Here is a 20,523-nt window from a genome sequence, read left to right as displayed (position 1 = left end):
AACAGTTAGTGTTTAAATTATACGGTCAAAGGATTAGTGATTGAAACATTTGTACGAAAACATTAAGAACATTTTTTTTTGCAGCCTCCTTGCCCGGCCGGGTCACCCGGCCGTGTCAACTAAAACTTGTATTTTTCTCAGCACCCTTACCCGACCGGGTCAGGTTTTCACCCGACTGTGTCAGCTGAAAACGTGTTTTCTTTTCAAATCATTATTTCGGTTTGAAGTTAATTACCCAACCGACCCATTAAGAGGCATTTCACATTCTAGCTCATGCCTCCTACTTCTTTATCAAGATTTTCATTATGTCTTCCACCACAACTTCCTTTATGGATGTTTATTCTTGGAAAACCTTTATATTCCAAGTTTACCCTCCGGCATGACTTTTTACCAAAATACCAGTTAAAAGACATAAATTAAAAGGTCTACCCTTCCATTTTAATGTTACTAAAATACCAACCCAATGATGGGACTCATTTTAATCTACCCCTAGGGGTAGTTTGCCCGATCCATCACCCGTGGCATTTTAGTCAATTTAGTCCATTTCCGCATAATGGACATGCCCTTGGCTCGAATGGTCGCTTTCCCCAAAATGCTAAATGCATTTCACTTGGGTTAATCTATTATCGAAATTTGACACATCCCTCTTTAGTCGAGCCATAAGCCCCTACCGAAAGCATAACCTTTTATATATACCTGGCGCAAGTCAACCAATTGGGGTGTCCCAGTTGGCCAGTCCCACCCTTTCTCTCCCCAGAGACCCGGGTTCGACTCCAGGGAAGGTCACCAGCCTCCCACCTCTTCCATGGGGAAACGGATCGACTCGGTATAGGGTATTAACCCCCAGGTGGCTATGGGACTAAGCTAACCTGCGGAGTGTCACACTCCGGCGGTTGGGAGGACCGTGGAATATCCCCCCCCCCCTACCTGGCGCAAGTCAAAATCATTGACTCGTTATCCATACCTTGCGATGGTTATTTCTTTCCAATTCGTGGCAATGCATGCCCATACATTATGCTTACCTATAAGCATGGAACTTGACAAAACAAAGCATTAAATACCGGATTTGAATGGCGATCACCATTTAACCCGCATGACTCGTTTGTCCTTTTGACCATTCTTGGTTCGTCCCCCCTCCTTTGTTTAGTGCATCTAAATCAATCTATATGTTGTTTATCACCAAAAGTTCACTTTTACTTGTTTGACCCGTTTGGTTCGCGTCAGCAAGTCCTTATCACTAAAACTCACTTTTTAGTTATTTCACCCGTTGGTTCACGTCAGCAAGTGTTTATTTCGAAAAATTCATATATACTTGTTTGACCCGTTTGTTCGCGTCAGCAAGTGCTTATTACCAAAATTAACTTTTTACTTGTTTGACGCGTTTGGTTCGCGTATGCAAGTGTTTGTTATCAAAAATTCATTTTTACTTGTTCGACATGTTTGGTTCGCGTCAGCAAGTGCTTATTACCAAAATTCACTATTTACTTGTTTGACCCGTTTGGTTCGCGTCAGCAAGTGTTTGTATCAAAAATTCATTTTTACTTGTTTGTCCCGTTTGGTTCGCTAGAAAGTCATATTTTGAAAGTTTATTGGTTTATCACCAAAAACTCATTTTCACTTGTTCGACCCATTCGGTTCGCGTCAGAAAGTAATATCTCAAAAGTTTATTGGTTTATCACTAAAAACTAATTTTTGCTTATTCGACCCATTCGGATCGCGTCAGAAATTCATATCTCGAAAGTTTATTGGTTTATCACCAAAAACTCATTTTTACTTGTTCGACTCATTCGATTCGCGTCAGAAAGTCATATATTAATCACCTAAATGTGATTACTTGTCATTTTGCCCGTTTGACCCGTTATGGTTTACACCATTGTGTCGCATTTCTAAAATTCTTTATGTTAATCACCTAAATGTGAGTATTCACCATTTTGTTCGTTTGACCCGTTATGGTTTACACCATAGGATCTCGGCTTTAACAAATCATTAATTTTAACCGTCTACTTTTCATTTAAAAACAAAGCTTCTAATATAGTAGGTGTAAGTTTTACTTACTATGCGTCTGTTTAAGTGTTCCCGCGTCTTGATCCGTTTGACCCATTCCTTTCCAAGCTCCCACCTAGATTGTCAAGTGTCAAACTATAACACAGTATCCACAAGATGGTTAGATTAGACATCCAACATTATGAACATCATACCTCATAGACTTTGATACCATATTTTATTCATCTGATTTTATTATAGGTCAGTTTGACTTTTAAAGTCAAACTGCTAATTGACATATGCAAATGCACTAACAAATTCAGTAAGCTCATTTAGGTATTTTATCAAATACTTGGTGGAAATCATTTTTAGGCTATCATATTAGCTAATTTTGCTATCCATATTACCTAGTATCTCTTAGATAACACTTTTCTAGTCATTTATTCACATTCCATCATGATTTCAAGCTGAATGACTAGTATTTATAATCTAACCATAAAAGGTTCAAAATCTATAATCATATCAAAAATCAATTTCACCCCTTGAGAGAGTTTTGATCTAGAACAACTATGCACATGATTTCTACATATCTTTTCTATTCATATCAGGGGCGGACCTTAAGTATACCGAGCCGTAGCATGGGCTACGGCTCAACTTTTTATCAGTAGTGTAATTTTTTTTCGGTTTTTATGCCAAGGATATCCCTGAACAACTACGAGGACACCCCTAAAAAGTCTGTAAGCCCAAATTGCAGTTTATAAACTTAGTTCCTACTTCTTAGCCCAACCCAAATCAATAATCAGTTATAAGATTATTACAACTTACAAACCTTATGTTATTAAAGCCCAAATCCATTGAAGATTGTAAATAATAAGCTCAATTGCCCAAAGCCAGTTATATGTTAGCCCAAAATAATAAAAGACACCCTTTAATCTGAAGTTTTAATGTACGACACAAGTGAAAGATTAAGGATACCAAACGTCGATCATCACCAAACGTCTGAACTCTGAACTACTACTGCGCTGAAGCCTCCTGAAGTTGCTGCTGAATCGCTGAAGTCTGAACTGTTTCGCCGAACAGCGGAACACCAGAACTGAACAGACAACATCAGATCATCGATTTGATTGTGACTTGTGAGTATTGACTAATTTTTGTTTCTTTTCTTGGTGACTTGTGAATTGTTTGATTGTTTGATTATTGAGTGTTCTTTATTAGTTGTTTAGTTCATTTAATTAGTTGTTCGATTGTGATTTATAAAAGTAAAACCACTGTCCATTAAAAAAGTTCAACTTAGTTTCGCTAGAATAGGATGAATTGAAATATTGTCACACCCCGATTTCCACGTGTATCACCGGTGGGCCCGGTGGGGGATTACCGTGACGTAGTTGGCAACAATATAGTCAAACCACACAATTATATGAATGCACAGCGGAAGCATAAAGATAAATATAATTCAACCTTTGATTGTAATATCGAATGTATCACAAATAGTCGAATGGTATCCACAGGGGATCAAAATAATAATAAAAATATTGTTCAACAGACAAGGCATCAAAGCTTGCGAGACTTCTTAAGATGCTAAGGAGCTATAACCAGTCGATTACGTGTAGTACCTGCACTTAATCTTTTTGGGAAAATACGTCAGTTTACACTGGTAAATACATTCAACCGACACTTTTGTAAAATGTTTATTAAAATTGATTTGAATGCACAAGGCACAAACTCTTTTATAACTTGGGAGAATTATTTAATATTATAATCTTGTGAATGAATTACATGTTCCTTCTTTGCGTTCAGTAGATTATAATATTAAATAATTCTCCCAAGTTATAAAAGAGTTTGTGCCTTGTGCATTCAAATCATAAACATTTTACAAAAGTGTCGGTTGAATGTATTTACTAGTGTAAACTGACGTATTTTTCCAAAAAGATTAAGTGCAGGTACTACACGTAATCGGCTGGTTATAGCTCCTTAGCATCTTAAGAAGTCTCGCAAGCTTTGATGCCTTGTCTGTTGAACAATATTTTTATTATTATTTTGATCCCCTGTGGATACCATTCGACTATTTGTGATACATTCGATATTACAATCAAAGGTTGAATTATATTTATCTTTATGCTTCCGCTATGCATTCATATAATTGTGTGGTTTGACTATATTGTTGCCAACTATGTCACGGTAATCCCCCACCGGGCCCACCGGTGATACACGTGGAAATCGGGGTGTGACAGGTTGGTATCAGAGCCAACATTGAGTGAATTAAACACTATCCTAATGTGTTTAATCTCAGTGACACAATTGCACATACTTGAGTCTAGACAAGAACATAGGACAAATTCGAATTCTTTATTCCAGTTGTCTTTTATTGTTATTGTGATTTTTAATAGTTTTGAAAGCAGGAAATATGGCACCTGTAATTTTCCGAGGAAGAGGAAGAGGAAGAAGAGGCAGAGGAGAGATCGTTACTCACAACGATCACGAAGCTGGACCTTCAAATACGCGAGCTCCTTCGACCACAAGGAGTGAAGAACCGCAAAGACGGAGAAACCTTTTCGAACCTGCGAGGCATTCCACCTCGCACAGCTCGACGCCATCGTACCGTCACTCGTTTGGGCCAGATTCCGAGAATGATCCCAATAACCCTCAACCCTCCTACATACCTCTGCAACGTTCGGTATCGCACCGTAATTTTGACGATCCTACTCCATACTTCAGAGGTCAGTTTAACCCAGCTGACTACATTCAGGAGCCCGCAGGCTTTGTTCCGTTAGGACCACAGGATCACTTCTCCGAAGACCATATCGATGAGGACACGGATCCAATAGAACCTGTTCGTGGTACGCCCACCCATCCTATCGAGATCTCCGATGGGTCTTCTTTTCATGGGACACCTTATCAAGGCCCAGATAGCTTCCAAGCGTTGTTCGACCGACATGAGTGGTACTATACACCATCTCATCAGACATCACAACACCAGCCGCAACACCCACAAGATCCCTCTGAGGATCCACGCTTCGTGGCAGTTACGCCACCACCTCCGCCACCGGTACAGCCAGTAATGCCTGATCCGCCAAGGCGTAGAAGGACAAATGCCCATATGTCCACACGAGGAGGGGATTTCCACTTCAGCACCCCTCGACACTCTAATAGTAGCCACTACCCGCCACTACCAGAAGAAGGACCTGCAAGTCCAGTACAGGAGGCGAACTCCGCACCAGTTGCACCATCTTCGCCACCGTTTGGGTATGACCACCCAATACCTGCGTACACGGGCCCAACGGCATACAACCCGTTCGAACCATCGTCACACGCACATTACAATTACAACTATGAGCGCGACCCATATGTGGTAGCGGCTAGGTATAATGCCCGCTATCCAGACGGAGCTTTTGGAAACATGGGGATACCGGACTACTCAGCTCATGGGTATCCAGCACCTCCTAGACCTCCAGTTCCGCAACCGGCGCCACAACCACGTTTTTCCCCACCTGAACAAGAAGAAATACTCCACCGTTTGAGCCGTGTGGAAAGAGACTTCGAGGAAGAACGTAAGAGCCACCGAGGATTCCTCAAGGGCTTGGCAAACCTACTGAAGGGCAAGAAGAAGAAACGAGACCCTTAGTCTCCTTATGGATTGTTGTACTTACAATTTAGTCCGTGCGTGGACATTTATCATATTTCAGTCCCTACGTGGACTTATCTTTTAGTCCCTGCGCGGACATCTATCTTGTATTAGTCCCTGCGTGGACTTGTCTCTTATTTTAACCTCTATGTAGGTATGTACTTGTTTAAAAGTCCCGTTTAGGGCAGCGTGTAATCGTATTGAAGTTTTGGAATGTTATGTTATGAATTTCATTTTGTTATTACTATATATGAAATAAATCAAAATCATTCCTTTTAATTTGATCTGCCTAAATAAAGAATCTTAAGAGTGAAACCTAGCCAGGTGTCTTTTAAGATCCGGCCAAGATGGTAAGACCTAATTAAAAGATTCAGATTCCCTGTTAACCTCTGTAAGCATGTTAACAATCATGGCAGGTGTGATTCGTTAAAATTGCACACGTCATTCTTATACAAGAATCCTTTAAAGGATTCCAAAGCCCAAATCAATGATATAATAAATCATGGGTTAAATCATCAATGAAGATGATCACTTATTAAACATCCATTAGCGATGTAGTGCCTACGGGCCAACCTTATCAAACATCCATTAGTGATGTAGTGCCTACGGGCCATAATTGTTGTCATAATAAGACAAAAGACAGTGGTGGTCTATGACTCCCTGTCAGAAGGGGGTAAAAGAACTACGGTTCAAACCTTCATACCTTGATTCTCTGAAATCTCGGCTAATATTATAATAATGTCCTCGTGACTAGGCTTTTATGCCACTAACAATGTTATATTGTAATTAGGATAAGTATGTTCAAATCCTAAAATGAAAAGTGGGTAACAAATTAACCAGATATGGTCTTCGTTACCATGGTTAATGAATTGCCATGAAAGACAATTCAATAATAAACTCCTGAATAGAATTTTCATTATCTTCTACAGCAGATACAAGCTACTATGGCGAATCCCAATGGAGAAAATAGCCATACGAGTGAAGATGATTATGATAATGCCCAAGTGCATTTAACGGGCGCTCAACTAAAGGCTCTTGTCGACAACGCTGTTCAGGCAGCTCTAGATCGACAATATACCGAATCTCGAAGCAGGACCGTGTCCAAACCACCCTCTAAGCCGAAGACACACTCAAAATCCCACAGCAAACCACTATCCAAGCCCAAGAAGGACGACGATAACCACTCGTCCAAGCCCAAGAAGGACAACGACAATCACTCGTCAAATGAAAATAGTGTTCGTCGTGAAAGGGAGTATACTGATGCTTCCCGTGCCGGGGGATGCACATACAAGTACTTTGTGTCTTGTAAACCCCGAGACTTCACAGGGGAGAAAGGTGCCGTCGAATGTATGACGTGGCTGGATGAGATGGACACTGTGGTGGAGATCAGTGGCTGTGCGGAAAGGGACGTAGTGAAGTTTGTGTCGCAATCGTTTAAGGGCGAGGCCCTGGCTTGGTGGAGGGCATTGGTTCAAGCCTCGGGAAAGACTGTGCTATACAGCATGACGTGGGAGGAATTCGTTTCTCTCATCAAAGAAAATTACTGCCCTCAACATGAGGTGGAGAAGATAGAGTCCGATTTTGTATCATTGGTGATGACAAACCTGGACTGCCAAGCCTACTTAACGAGCTTCAACACGATGTCTCGCTTGGTTCCATATCTAGTAACCCCGGAGCCAAGGAGAATCGCTCGTTTCATCGGGGGGTTAGAACCCGCAATAAAGGCCAGTGTGAAGGCCTCTCGGCCAACGACCTTCAGGTCTGTAACTGACCTCTCTTTGTCCCTCACAATGGACGCGGTCCGATTGAGATCGCTGAGGAACAAAGAGGCCGAGAAGAGGAAGCGTGAGGACGATACCTCACGAAGGTCGGGCAAGAAACACCATGGGAACGGTGATGGCAAGAGAGGGACCGAGTCGAAGAAAGATGGGCAACAATCGGGAGAGAAGCCCAAGTGCAAAAACTGCAAGAAGCATCACATTGGTAAGTGTAGGCTCGGGTCAAACTCACAGTCCCAGGCGAAGTTGTATACTTGTGGACTGTGCAAGTCCAAGGACCACAAGACTGTGGACTGCAAGAAGATAAAAGACGCGACCTGCTACAACTGCAGTGAAAAGGGGCACATTAAAAGTAACTGCCCCAAATTCGCCAAGAAGACAGAAGAAACCAAAAAGAATAACGCTAGAGTCTTCAAGATGGATGTGAAGGAAGCTTTGCAAGACGACAACGTAATCACAGGTACTTTTCTCGTAAATAATATCTTTGCAAGAGTACTGTTCGATTCAGGCGCTGATAAGTCCTTTGTAGACCAAAAATTTTGCAAATTGCTAAATATGCCTATCAAAACCCTAAATGTGAAATACGAAGTAGAGCTAGCAGACGGCACAGTAGAAACCGTCTCCACTATTCTAGATGGATGTGAAATATCCATTAAGAACCACTCTTTTCCTCTATCTCTACTTCCCTTCAAACTGGCTGGTTTTGACATCGTTCTGGGCATGGACTGGTTATCCCACAACCAGGCCCAGATCGTCTGCAACAGAAAACAAATAATGCTAAAGACTCCGAGTGGTGAATCGCTTACCATTCGAGGAGATACGCAGTATGGATTGCCCGAGGATGTAACTATGCTCAAGGCTTCTAGATGTTTAGAAAGAGGCTGTGTCATTTACATGGCACAGGTGATAATAGAAGAGCCCAAACCAAAGATAGAGGACATTCCTGTCATTTCGGAGTATCCAGAAGTTTTCCCCGAAGATCTACCTGGGTTACCACCCGTTAGGCAAGTGGAATTAAGGACCCAGCTGGATGAACTACTGGCTAAAGGGTTCATCAAACCTAGTTCGTCTCCCTGGGGAGCACCTGTCCTATTCGTTAAGAAAAAGGACAGATCGATGCGTCTATGCATCGACTACCGTGAACTTAATAAGGTCACGATAAAGAATAGATACCCATTGCCAAGGATCGATGACTTGTTTGATCAATTACAAGGGGCTAGTTATTTCTCAAAGATCGACCTGAGGTCGGGCTACCATCAGCTGAAAGTCAGAGATGAGGACGTACACAAAACAACATTTAGGACTCGCTACGGTCACTACGAGTTCCTAGTGATGCCTTTTGGGCTCACAAATGCACCGCCTGCGTTCATGGATCTCATGAATCGCGTCTGCAAGCCGTACTTAGACAAATTCGTCATCGTATTCATCGACGACATTCTTATCTATTCAAAGAACAAAGCTGACCATGAGAAACACCTACGATGTATTCTCAGATTGCTGCATCGCGAGAAACTCTATGCCAAATTCTCTAAATGCGAATTCTGGCTACGAGAAGTCCAATTTCTTGGACATGTCGTAAGCGAGCGTGGTATCCAGGTGGATCCCGCTAAGGTAGAGGCGGTCATGAATTGGCAAGAGCCAAAGACACCCACAGAGATCCGTAGTTTCCTGGAGTTAGCAGGATACTACAGAAGATTCATTGAAAATTTCTCAAGGATTGCTGCGCCCTTAACTTCTCTAACCAAGAAGAAGATAAAATTTGTTTGGGGCCCTAAGCAGCAAGAATCCTTTGATATCCTAAAGCAAAAGCTGAGCAACGCCCCTGTGTTGACACTACCGGAAGGTACAGAAGAGTTCGTAGTTTACTGCGATGCGTCACACACTGGCATGGGGGTGTGCTCATGCAGAAAGGCAAGGTGATTGCCTATGCTTCGAGACAGTTGAAGGTACACGAAAAGAATTACACCACTCATGACTTAGAGCTGGGTGCCGTTGTGTTCGCACTAAAACTGTGGAGGCATTATTTGTACGGAATCAAGTTTGTGATCTATTCAGATCACAAGAGCCTTCAACATCTGTTCAATCAGAAGGAGCTAAACGTGAGGCAATGCCGTTGGATGGAGACCTTAAATGATTATGATTGTGAGATCAGATACCATCCCGGCAAGGCGAATGTAGTCGCTGATGCCCTGAGCCGGAAAGAAAGGATGAAACCCATCGGAATCAATGCTAAGAGCATTGAAGTCAGGAATAACTTGATTGAAAGGATATTAGTTGCACAGCGAGAGGCTGTGTTAGAAGCTAATTATCCTAAGGAAAAGTTAGGAGTAACTGAGGAGCAGTTAACTCTTAACAAGGATGGAATTTTGCGATTGAATGGACGAATATGGGTTCCTATTTATGGAGGACTACGAGATGTTATCCTCCAGGAAGCCCATAGTTCCAAATATTCTGTCCATCCTGGAGCAGATAAAATGTATCAGGATTTAAAGGCAAATTATTGGTGGATAGGCTTGAAAAAGTCTGTAGCCGCTTATGTAGCCAAATGCTTAACTTGTGCGCAAGTCAAGGCTGAGCATCAAAAGCCATCTGGCTTGCTACAACAGCCTGAACTTCCTGAATGGAAATGGGAGTGTGTAACTATGGATTTTATCACCAAGTTACCAAAGACGAGCAAGGGAAATGACACGATATGGGTTATAGTCGATAGACTGACTAAGTCAGCTCATTTCTTACCCATCAAGGAGACTTATAGCTCCGACACATTAGCCCAGTTATATGTTGATAAGATTGTAGCCTTACATGGCATACCTGTGTCTATTATCTCCGATCGAGATACTAGATACACGTCTCATTTCTGGAAAAGTTTCCAGCAATCTTTGGGTACACGTTTGAACTTTAGTACGGCTTACCATCCTCAGACAGACGGTCAAAGTAAGCGTACTATTCAAACGTTAGAAGACATGCTACGGGCATGTGCTATCGATTTAGGTGGTAGTTGGGATAAGAACCTACCACTAATCGAATTCTCCTACAACAATAGCTACCATACCAGCATAAAGGCTGCGCCTTTCGAGGCATTATACGGTAGGAAATGTAGATCGCCTGTTTGTTGGGCGGAAGTGGGAGAGGTCCAATTATCAGGACCAGAGATAGTCTTCGAAACAACGGACAAGACTGTCCAGATTCGAGAGCGTCTCAAAGCTGCCCGTGATAGGCAGAAAAGTTACGCTGACCCAAAGCGTAAGGACTTTCACTTCGAGGTAGGTGAAAAAGTGTTACTAAAAGTATCACCCTGGAAAGGGGTGATGCGCTTCGGTAAGAAGGGCAAACTGAGCCCGAGATACATAGGACCTTTCGAGGTTATCGAACGGGTCATGTCAGTTGCCTATAAATTGAACTTACCAGAAGAGCTCAATGGAATTCACAATGTATTCCACATCTGCAATCTAAAGAAGTGCTTCGCTGATGAATCATTGGTGATCCCACACACAGATGTGCATATAGATGAGAGCTTGAAGTTTGTGGAGAAGCCCTTGTCGATTGAAGACCGACAGGTGAAAAAGCTTCGAAGAAAGCATGTACCGATAGTAAAGGTCAAATGAGATGCCCGGAGAGGTCCCGAATTCACGTGGGAAGTTGAATCCACGATGAAAGAGAAATACCCTTATTTGTTCGAGTAAATCTCGGGTCGAGATTTATTTTAAGGGGGTGAGGATGTAACACCTCAAAATTTTGTGTCCAATAATGTATTGACACGTGTCTTGGGTTTACACGTGGCATTTAATATTAAATAAAGGACTAAAGTTGACAAACCTTGAAAGTATGTAAAATTCGAGGGTTATAAATGTCAAACAAGGGTAAGTATACTGTATAGTAACCCTAAACAATGCTCGTACCTTCAAACGAATAAATCATGGATCGTACGGAAGCGAAACGCGGAAGAAAGTGAGAGATTACAAGCTGCAGGGGTTAACTGTGTCAACATGTTTAATTATACCTCTGAGTGACCCTTTGACGTACCCGAGGCTTTGTAACAGTAAAATACGCTCACTAGAATGTACTATATAAATTCCGCGAAGTTCCGTTTTAAAACGAGAAAGTTATGATCAAATTCATACGAGAAAGGTTAAAAGCGTCAACAACGAAAGTTAAGGCCTTCCGGATAACTAACAAACTAACCGGGGACTTAACAATGCGGGTAAATAACACGAGGCCCTTAGTTGTAAATAATCAAGGGCCAAATCGCAAAGTTACCCCTTCAAACCCGAAAGGTCAGGTTATTAATTACCAAAGATTTCGTTATTAATTACAAAGATTTCGTAATGATTATAAAAGATTTAAAAATCTTGAGAAACTGACCTAACGCGGGCCGCATTAAAGAATGGGGTAAGTTAATGCGGGCCGCGAGCCTTCTGTTTATACGCGTCTGATTTAAGGATCCAGGCGGCCCACGTACAAGGCTGCCTGATCTCCCATGCGGGCCGCGTGAACCATACAGATGCAGAAAGTATGGGCAGATTCAATGATTTGGCTTGTAGACGAACTTGTGAGCAATCAATGAGGCATGGGTGCCCTCTACCTGACCCCTAGCACCTTAGGACACCTGCTGAACATCCATACTCACTTGTAGCCTGAGTTGTAATGATCTAGAGGCCATTTCTTCACTATAAATAGGCCTACAATGTGCATAAGTTCACCATACCTCAAAACACATCTTCTGATCATTCCTGAAGCTCCCAAGTGTTCTTCTATAATCATAAGTCGTGCACTAAGTCTCTGTAAGTATGCCAAACCTTCTATGGCTTTGTTATTGCTTAGTTTAGCCTAAAAGTCAATCTGTCGTAACTAACGATTGACTTTGCGATAAATCACGAATGGTCCAGTGAATTGTCGAATCAAAAGTAGTTATGTGTTGGTATTTATGTGGGTAATAAACCCCTAAAAGGGTTCCCTCTGATCACCACTCTAACTAGTTCAAATGTCGAGTCAAACGTATACTTAAAAAGTCAACAGAAAGCCATTTTTGCGATTCTTGCATAATCTGTAATATAGATGATATGAAACCTGTTTGAACACTTATAAAACATGATATTAAGTATATAAACTTGTCTAAACTCGTTTGATTCGGCCATTTGCTATATTGACCCGGTTCGGAGCCGAATGTCGCAAAAGTTTGACTTTTGCTTTGACTTCAGTTCTGACCCGTTTTAGTGCAATGTAGATATGCCTTAGGACTCTCTTAGGACCAGGTCACGTGATGGTATCACCCTCTGTGACCGGTTCGTTGTTTGTCCGAGTCTTTTACGCATTTCCGTTAATTGCTTAAAAGTTGACCGTAACGCCCTTTTCAAAATAAAACGAGTATTTCGGACGCGTGAAGGGACCATAACCTTGCTTACTAAATTCTAAGCATGTCCTTAAAGTGTCACGCCAATCCGAGGTCTAGAATAGGAGTTATGTTAAATAGCGCAAATAAAAGAAACTTTTGTAATAAACGGCGCGATTAGCATAACGCCTACCTAAACCAAGATTTCGTCACCAAACCTTTTACTCACTGTTGTGAAATAATATTTTGGGATTTTTAAAGATTTTTAATTAATTTTAACCTGCTCATAACCTGCGGTTATGGCTACGGTTCGGTAAACATACCGAATATGCCCTTTTCGGCCAAAACTTGAGTTCTACAAGGTCTTTTGACCCGATTCCAGTTGCTACTGATTTTAAATAATAAATAAAGTATTTTGGACTTTACAAACTGAACAGGAAACTCAGATTTCCTGTAGAACTCTAAAACCTCTTTTAAAAGTCTTTAAAATGACCGAAAAACCCCTACGGGGCGTATAATAAACTTAAACTCTTTACGGGCATCACGGAAGGTATCCTACTGATACCACAACCTCTTTAAGGCATATTGACTTAGGAAACAAGTGTAGGACTCTTACGGTTACCCGTTGCACCTTTCGCGCGCACGGTTCGGCCTATGTAACTAGTTTACATAAATTAGCCGATACAGGTCAAACCATATTGTTTTGACCCCAAAATCCAGAGTGTGAATATTGAACCCATATAAAACAAGCCTTTAAACTTGTTGGGTCAGAATCACATTCCATTCCCGGTTTTCGCCTTTCACGCGATTAAACCGTACCTATCCCTTGAAACTGACCGGTCTAGGCTACGGCTAATATAAGACCCGTTAGGATTCTAATAGGTTATTTTAAAACCTTCGTTCCAGAATAGGAGCCCAGTAAAAGATATCTGTGATTTAATCAATTAAGGACTATACTTGCAAAGGTAAATACTTTTAACTTATTTTCCGTATTACGGGCTTGGGTTACGGTATATATAAAATACCGCTTGATCGAGCATCAAATCTTCCATCGTTTGGTGGTTAATTGAATAATTTGATCGGCTCGTTTAAACAGTTTTGTTACTTAAAAGCCTTTGGGGGGTTAATGACCATGTCCCGGATATCCTAGGCATCATTTTACGAAATGGCCACGACCTCGACATCCAGGTGTAGGCGTACACCCGGCATTATGTCTATATTAATAAAAGACGTAACCGTTGGTTTACCCACCTCGGTTTACGCAATGTGGTGTGTCTATTGATCTTTAACCCGAACTAGATCCGGGCTACTGAACGCAAAGAAGGAACATGTAATTCGTTCACAAGATTATAATATTAAATAATTCTCCCAAGTTATAAAAGAGTTTGTGCCTTGTGCATTCAAATCAATTTTAATAAACATTTTACAAAAGTGTCGGTTGAATGTATTTACCAGTGTAAACTGACGTATTTTCGCAAAAAGATTAAGTGCAGGTACTACACGTAATCGGCTGGTTATAGCTCCTTAGCATCTTAAGAAGTCTCGCAAGCTTTGATGCCTTGTCTGTTGAACAATATTTTTATTATTATTTTGATCCCCTGTGGATACCATTCGACTATTTGTGATACATTCGATATTACAATCAAAGGTTGAATTATATTTATCTTTATGCTTCCGCTGTGCATTCACATAATTGTGTGGTTTGACTATATTGTTGCCAACTACGTCACGGTAATCCCCCACCGGGTCCACCGGTGATACACGTGGAAATCGGGGTGTGACAAATATTTAGTTCATTAAAGTGGGCCTATATTATAATGTCTTTGATTATATTTCATTGTTTGATTAGTTTCGCTGAAATGTATTTGATTGTTTGACTAGTTGTTTTATTGGTAATTTTGTATGTTTATAGGGATTGTTGTTCAATCTTGATTGCTTTGAAGAGATAATGAAACCACAATCTAAAAATCAATCTTTAATTGGGAACTTTTTCAAAACAAATTGCGAAGAGATTAACGAAAATCGGGTTGGTGAAGCTAGTTTTGCTTTTACCGGTTGCAACCGCAACCGTTGAAAGATGTTTTTCGAAATTGAAGCATGTCAAGACGGATTTATGCAATGGAATAGGCCCGAAATTTTTGAACAATGCTATGGTTTGGGCGGTCGAAAACGAATTTTTACATCAAGTAAAAGACGACGATGTAAGGGAACGATTTCAAGCTATGAAAAAAAGAAGAGGACAAATCTAGTAGGTATTTATTTTTTACTTTATTTATTTATTGTCGTTTTTTTTAATATTGTATGATTGCACGGTGAAATTTTTTTTATGGATACCACTGAGTTAATATTCTAGTTCGGTCACTGATTCATATGATGTTTCTAAACCAAATTTACATATCAATTTCATCATATTATCAAGACCCACTTTATAACATATATGAACTCATACTTAAACCTCTAAATTGTTTAAGTATTTAACGCATGCTAGCATGTATGATGATCATAAGCATAAATTCATTATCAATTTCATCATACTATCAAAATATCCAACTTAAGATTACCACATACAAGTCCCTTCATATACTACTCATAACCAAAACATAAATTACTACATACCTGATAATCTCCAAGCTTAGAAGATCACTAATTTATGTTCATGTATGTGTTTTGGCTCAAATATGAATTAGGGTTTACCCCCCTCTTTTCTTCTCCTGGTTCGACATACACACACAAGTGTGTGTGTTTTGTGATTTTTTTGCTTTTTAAAATTATTCAAGTTTGGTTCTTATTTGTTTTTAGCCCTTGCACTTTATTAGTTGTCTTATAGGTAGCGCAGTTCGTGAGCCGAGCCGAGCTAGGGCAAGCTCGGGCTCGGCTCGATTATAAACTGAGTTGGCTCGGCTCGAATTTGAAATCGAGCTGAAAATCTAAGCTCGGGCTCCATTTGGTTTTAAACCGAGATGGCTCGGCTCGACTTAGTTTGGCTCGATTTTAAAAATAAAAGTAATACATAGCTCTCAAAATTCAGTATTCTAAAATATTATTCAATACTTCAAAACAACATATTCAAAATGAGTTCAACCTAATACATTAAAAGCCAAAATAACGTTCAACAACACAAAATAAGTTTTATATTTCAAGTAAATACAATATTTGTTCATTAGCACGACAATCAACCTTTAGATATGTCATAGATATCAAACTACAAGCCTAAATATATGTAAATAATAATCACTTTTTTTAATATATTATATGTATATAAAAATAAAAGAGTAAACTTTTATTTTGCTCCCTGTGGTTTGGTCGTTTTAACGGTTTTGCTCCAATTAAAAATAGTCATTTTACTCCCTGATCTATGAAGCTTATCACAATTTCACTCCCTGCCCCAAATGGAATCCATTTTAAACATTAAAAACTATCAGCTTTCCGTCTAGGTATTGGTCTAATTATGGTCATAATTGTCCATCATGTGTTATGCACGTGACAATTTTTAACGTTTAAAATGGATGTTGTTTGGGGCGGGGAGTGAAATCGTGATGGATTTCATAGATCAGGGAGTAAAATGGCTATTTTTAAAAGATTAGAGCAAAACCATTAAAACGACCAAACTACAGGGAGCAAAATAGAAGTTTGCTCAAAATAAAATATATTATAAGTAAAATAATTCGAGCTAAGCCGAGCTGAGCTACCAAGCGAGCCAAACCGAGCCAATTTGGCTCGTCACGAGCCGAGCTAGGCTCACTTTCTAACCGAGCCGAGCCAGCTCGGGTCACTTTCAAACCGAGCCATATCGGGCGGGCTTTTTCCGAGCTAAATTCGAGTAAGCTTCGAGCGAACTTCGAGCTGTGAGCTTTTTGGACATCCCGATTCAAAACTCATTTAACACCTCTAGGAACTAACTAATCTTTAAACTAGATTATAACATTCCTAGTTATTTTATTATGAATACTTATTATTTAGTTAATTTTATATGAAATTAACTATGAATAGCTATAATTTCAGACTTTCAACTTAAAAAAACAAACTTGTATTGTATAGTTTTAGATTTTATCAAGTGGATACCGAGTTCAAGATTATGTTAGTTAAAATATTAATTAAAAAGAAGAAGAATAATGATGTTGATTGTTTTTTATGAGTGATTTCTAAGTAAATAATATTTAATATGCTTGGATGGTTTTAACGGTAAAATACAATATGAAAGAAAAACTAGATGGTATTTAAAAAATTCGAAGTTTTAGTTCTTAATTTTTTATAGGTATTAATATATTTATAATTGCAATTTAAGTTAGTTTACTGTGCTAAAAGGATCTTTAAATAATTGTAACACCTCAAAAATATTAAATTACACACACACATATATATACACACACGGTTATTTATTTATTTTTGAACGGCAAACGAATCCTCCAAATGGGCTACTGGCGAAATTCACCATATCGGGATACACTCGCCTCCGAATTTGAGAAAACCCTCACCTAGGGCCGAAGCCCGTGAACAATTATATATGGTTATAATTCTATAAATAACAATTAGGAATAATGAATCTAGTTAATAATATGTTGCTAAATAATGAAACAAAGAATGGTGGCCCTTTAATAACAAAACCATACATGAGGGACTAAAATGGGCAATTAGAAAACTAATTTTATTAAAAGAAAAATAAGACACTAAAAACACACATATGTAGGTGTGTGCGCGCGCACGCATACAGAGAGAGATAGAAGGGGAAACCTTGTTCTTGATAATCTCCTCTAAATCATTCAATTCAAACTGAAATCGAAGTGATTATAGTGAATGCTTGAAGTTCTGATAAGTACTACTTCATCCTAACACAAGGTATGTTTCAATTTCATGATTGATGAAATTCTCTAGTTGGATAATTTCATGAAATTAGGTCTTAAAGGGCCAGTCATTTTAAAGATGTGATTAGATGTATATAGGGGCAACTATGGTAGTCCTAATTGATAAATTGTATGAATTTTGCTCCATAACTTATTTATATGTTTATTCAAGTATAATATGGAATGGGTTTTGATCATAGAATGAAAAACCCCAAATTTTGTTATGTAAATTAGTTAAGGGTAATGAGCTTGATTGACATATGTGTATGATTGAATTGACTCTAGTGAAAACATGTTCGTTATACCTTGAAATTTGGGTGTAGGAAGATAATAACCTAACCAAATGAAAAGCTAGGAAGTGTATGCCCTTAAGGTGTATGATAAAATGGCAAAGTGAAACTTGGTTGCTAATAATGCATGAGAAAACCATGATATGAGCCATACAAATTGATTATTAACAAATGTGGCAAACAGATCAGATGATGACGAATTAACCATTTTCCGGGTTGTTCTCTATAGGCGACTCGAGTGATAAGGTAGGTGATAAAGCCTGGAGTGATACACGACTTAAAAGAAAGCTCTAAGGTACGTGGAAATATGCTTCGTTATTATTTCTTTAGTAATTATTATGGTTGATTCATTAGAACGGTTGTGAACGAGTTATATGTGAGATTGGTTAGTTCATAAATGATAGTATTCATAAGAACAAACCAAACGGGTCAAAATAAAGCAAAGCGCAAACCAGGTAAGGGGAGCGTGAATGATGATTTTGACAAAAACTCAGACATTGGATGAAGTTAAGTTTAAGCGCAAACCGGGTAACGGAAGCGCGAAACATAGTGTAATGTACCCGCGTAATGGGTTGTAGTAAAAAGAAACGAATTATTCCGAGAAAGGAATGTAGATGATTCAAGTTTAAGAACTTGAACATCAAATGAGTCGAATACGTGTCCTCGCAAACCTGGAATTGGGAGCTTGGAACATGAGATTACAAAGCCGTGTAATGGGCATATACATGGGGAAATAATTCCTTCAAAAGTTGCTAATAATTTGAGCTTATGTGATTGAATGTTGAAACGCGTCAAATAATTATGCGCATAATCCGGGTATTGGAAGCTTAAATCATAAAAGTTATGAATCCGGGTTAAGGATTATGGGTTCAACATATGGGTAAATGAATTACGAGCATTTAGAAACTAGTTTGAGGTAACTCGGGGGTGTTTTGGCCGAGTTATGCTAAAAATAGTGAAAAATGGTATGGCTGGGAAAAATCATCCAGCTCTAGCGACCTGCTGGAAACTGACTCTCGTCGCACCACGCTGCGGAGAAAGAGTGTCCTGTCGCGTGGCGCGACGCGACGGGGACTGCTTTAAAAAATATATTTTTATTCAGTTTTCTTGCTTAGTTTCAATTCTTTCGTTGTGCAATCGGTCTATTTGCTAATTAAATGAAGATAATTTTGCATGTTAGGTGAACTCATAGCAAGTGTCGGATGATGAAGATCAAGTCTCGAAGGACTGAACACTCTTTAATTAAATGAAATGTCTTCAGTTTTTGTTAAAAAAATTTAATGAATCTAGTATTATGTTTAGTCATGACAAGCTACTAGTAACTTGTTAGTTTATTATCTAAACTCTTTGGATGTTTATGAAAAAAAATTACTAGTTTTAAGGGGAATTGGCCTGTAATAATCTCACCTAGATTTTATTGGCCATTAATAATCCTACCTGAGCACCGTTTCGAGGAAAGTTTTACATCAATGGACTCGTATCGTCGTTCTAATCAAAAGTCCTACAAAATCTGTTTGTAATTTGGAAAAAAGCTTAACTCCATTAAGTTTTTTTAACGGGGGACCATCGTAGGAAAAATAGGTGAAAGGTGGCACTGGTGGGGGAATATTCTGAGGAGGTGGGATTATTAATGGCCAATAAGGTCTAGGTAGGATTATTACAGACCAATTTCCCTAGTTTTAAACATGAATTCTACATATGATTTATTAGTAGAGACTTACGTAAGTATACTTTAACTAAATTAACATTTACTAATCACATAAAAAAAAATTTAATAACCAGTTGGAAAAAATGTTTTAAAAGTTAACTTAATAGAGTTTTTAAGTGTCACGTCAAAGTTTATTTTTTAAAGACATACCTTAACGATTGTATGTGTTAACAAATTACATTGTATTTTATTCAATCTGTCTAATACATGAGTTCTATTAACTAATTAAAAAAGAAGATTCAACCCAAGTCGAATACTAGGTCATCAAATTAGCGGAATAATAAAAGGAATAATGGATTTTAATAATCTAAACTGTTAGTCGTTGGCCGGCAACGGTCCTAACTTTAAAAATAACCAGTGGTAGTACCAGCTTTTTACATATTGTAAACTAATGGACCTTTACTAATACAACCTTAATTTCTTTTTGGCCCCTTATCTTTTTCGGTTTAATAAAAGTCCATTGGTTTACAGTATATGAAAAGGTGGGACCAACACTGGTTATTTTTGAAGTTGTGACCACTGCTGGCCAACTACTAATAGTTAGGATTATTAAAATCAATTATTCCATAATAAAAAGAAGATTCTAGTTCACCTGTCAAAATATTAATTCTGGATATGCGACTATTAGGGTTAGATACTTGTGTTGTAAAATTTGGGTTATGGCTGTAAAATGTGGGTAACAAAGTGTAATAATGGACTAGCATACAAAATGTTACTTAAACTTGGGTTAACTTACACGAATCAAAAGGAACTGAACCGAGCCAAGGTCCCATCAAACTGAGCCCAGGTACACAGTAAGCGGACTCGTTTAAAACTAAGCATTTTATGAGTAAGCATTAAGCTCCAAGTTACTTAACAATTGTATATGTGGATAATTCTTACTAAAATTTACACATACACATACATGCAACTAAAAAGTAACCACGATTTTCGCTTGGTTGTCAAAAAACTAAAAAGTAATAAATAACTATA

The 20,523-nt window shown here is 39.0% G+C and overlaps 1 long non-coding RNA gene across 1 annotated transcript; it reads left to right on the top strand.

Annotated features, from left to right (window-relative positions):
* Positions 1-17,400: 17,400 nt before the first annotated feature.
* Positions 17,401-19,230, top strand: LOC110898886. The gene is made up of 3 exons (XR_002569700.2): positions 17,401-17,548; positions 18,073-18,138; positions 19,024-19,230. It is a non-coding gene; the product is annotated as an uncharacterized LOC110898886 (long non-coding RNA).
* Positions 19,231-20,523: the final 1,293 nt, after the last annotated feature.

The sequence above is a fragment of the Helianthus annuus genome, chromosome 3 (assembly GCF_002127325.2).
Source record: "Helianthus annuus cultivar XRQ/B chromosome 3, HanXRQr2.0-SUNRISE, whole genome shotgun sequence".
In the NCBI taxonomy this organism is placed as follows: Eukaryota; Viridiplantae; Streptophyta; class Magnoliopsida; order Asterales; family Asteraceae; genus Helianthus; species Helianthus annuus.
The sequence above is the reverse complement of the archived record's forward strand: the minus strand, read 5'-3'. Positions and strand labels throughout refer to the sequence as shown.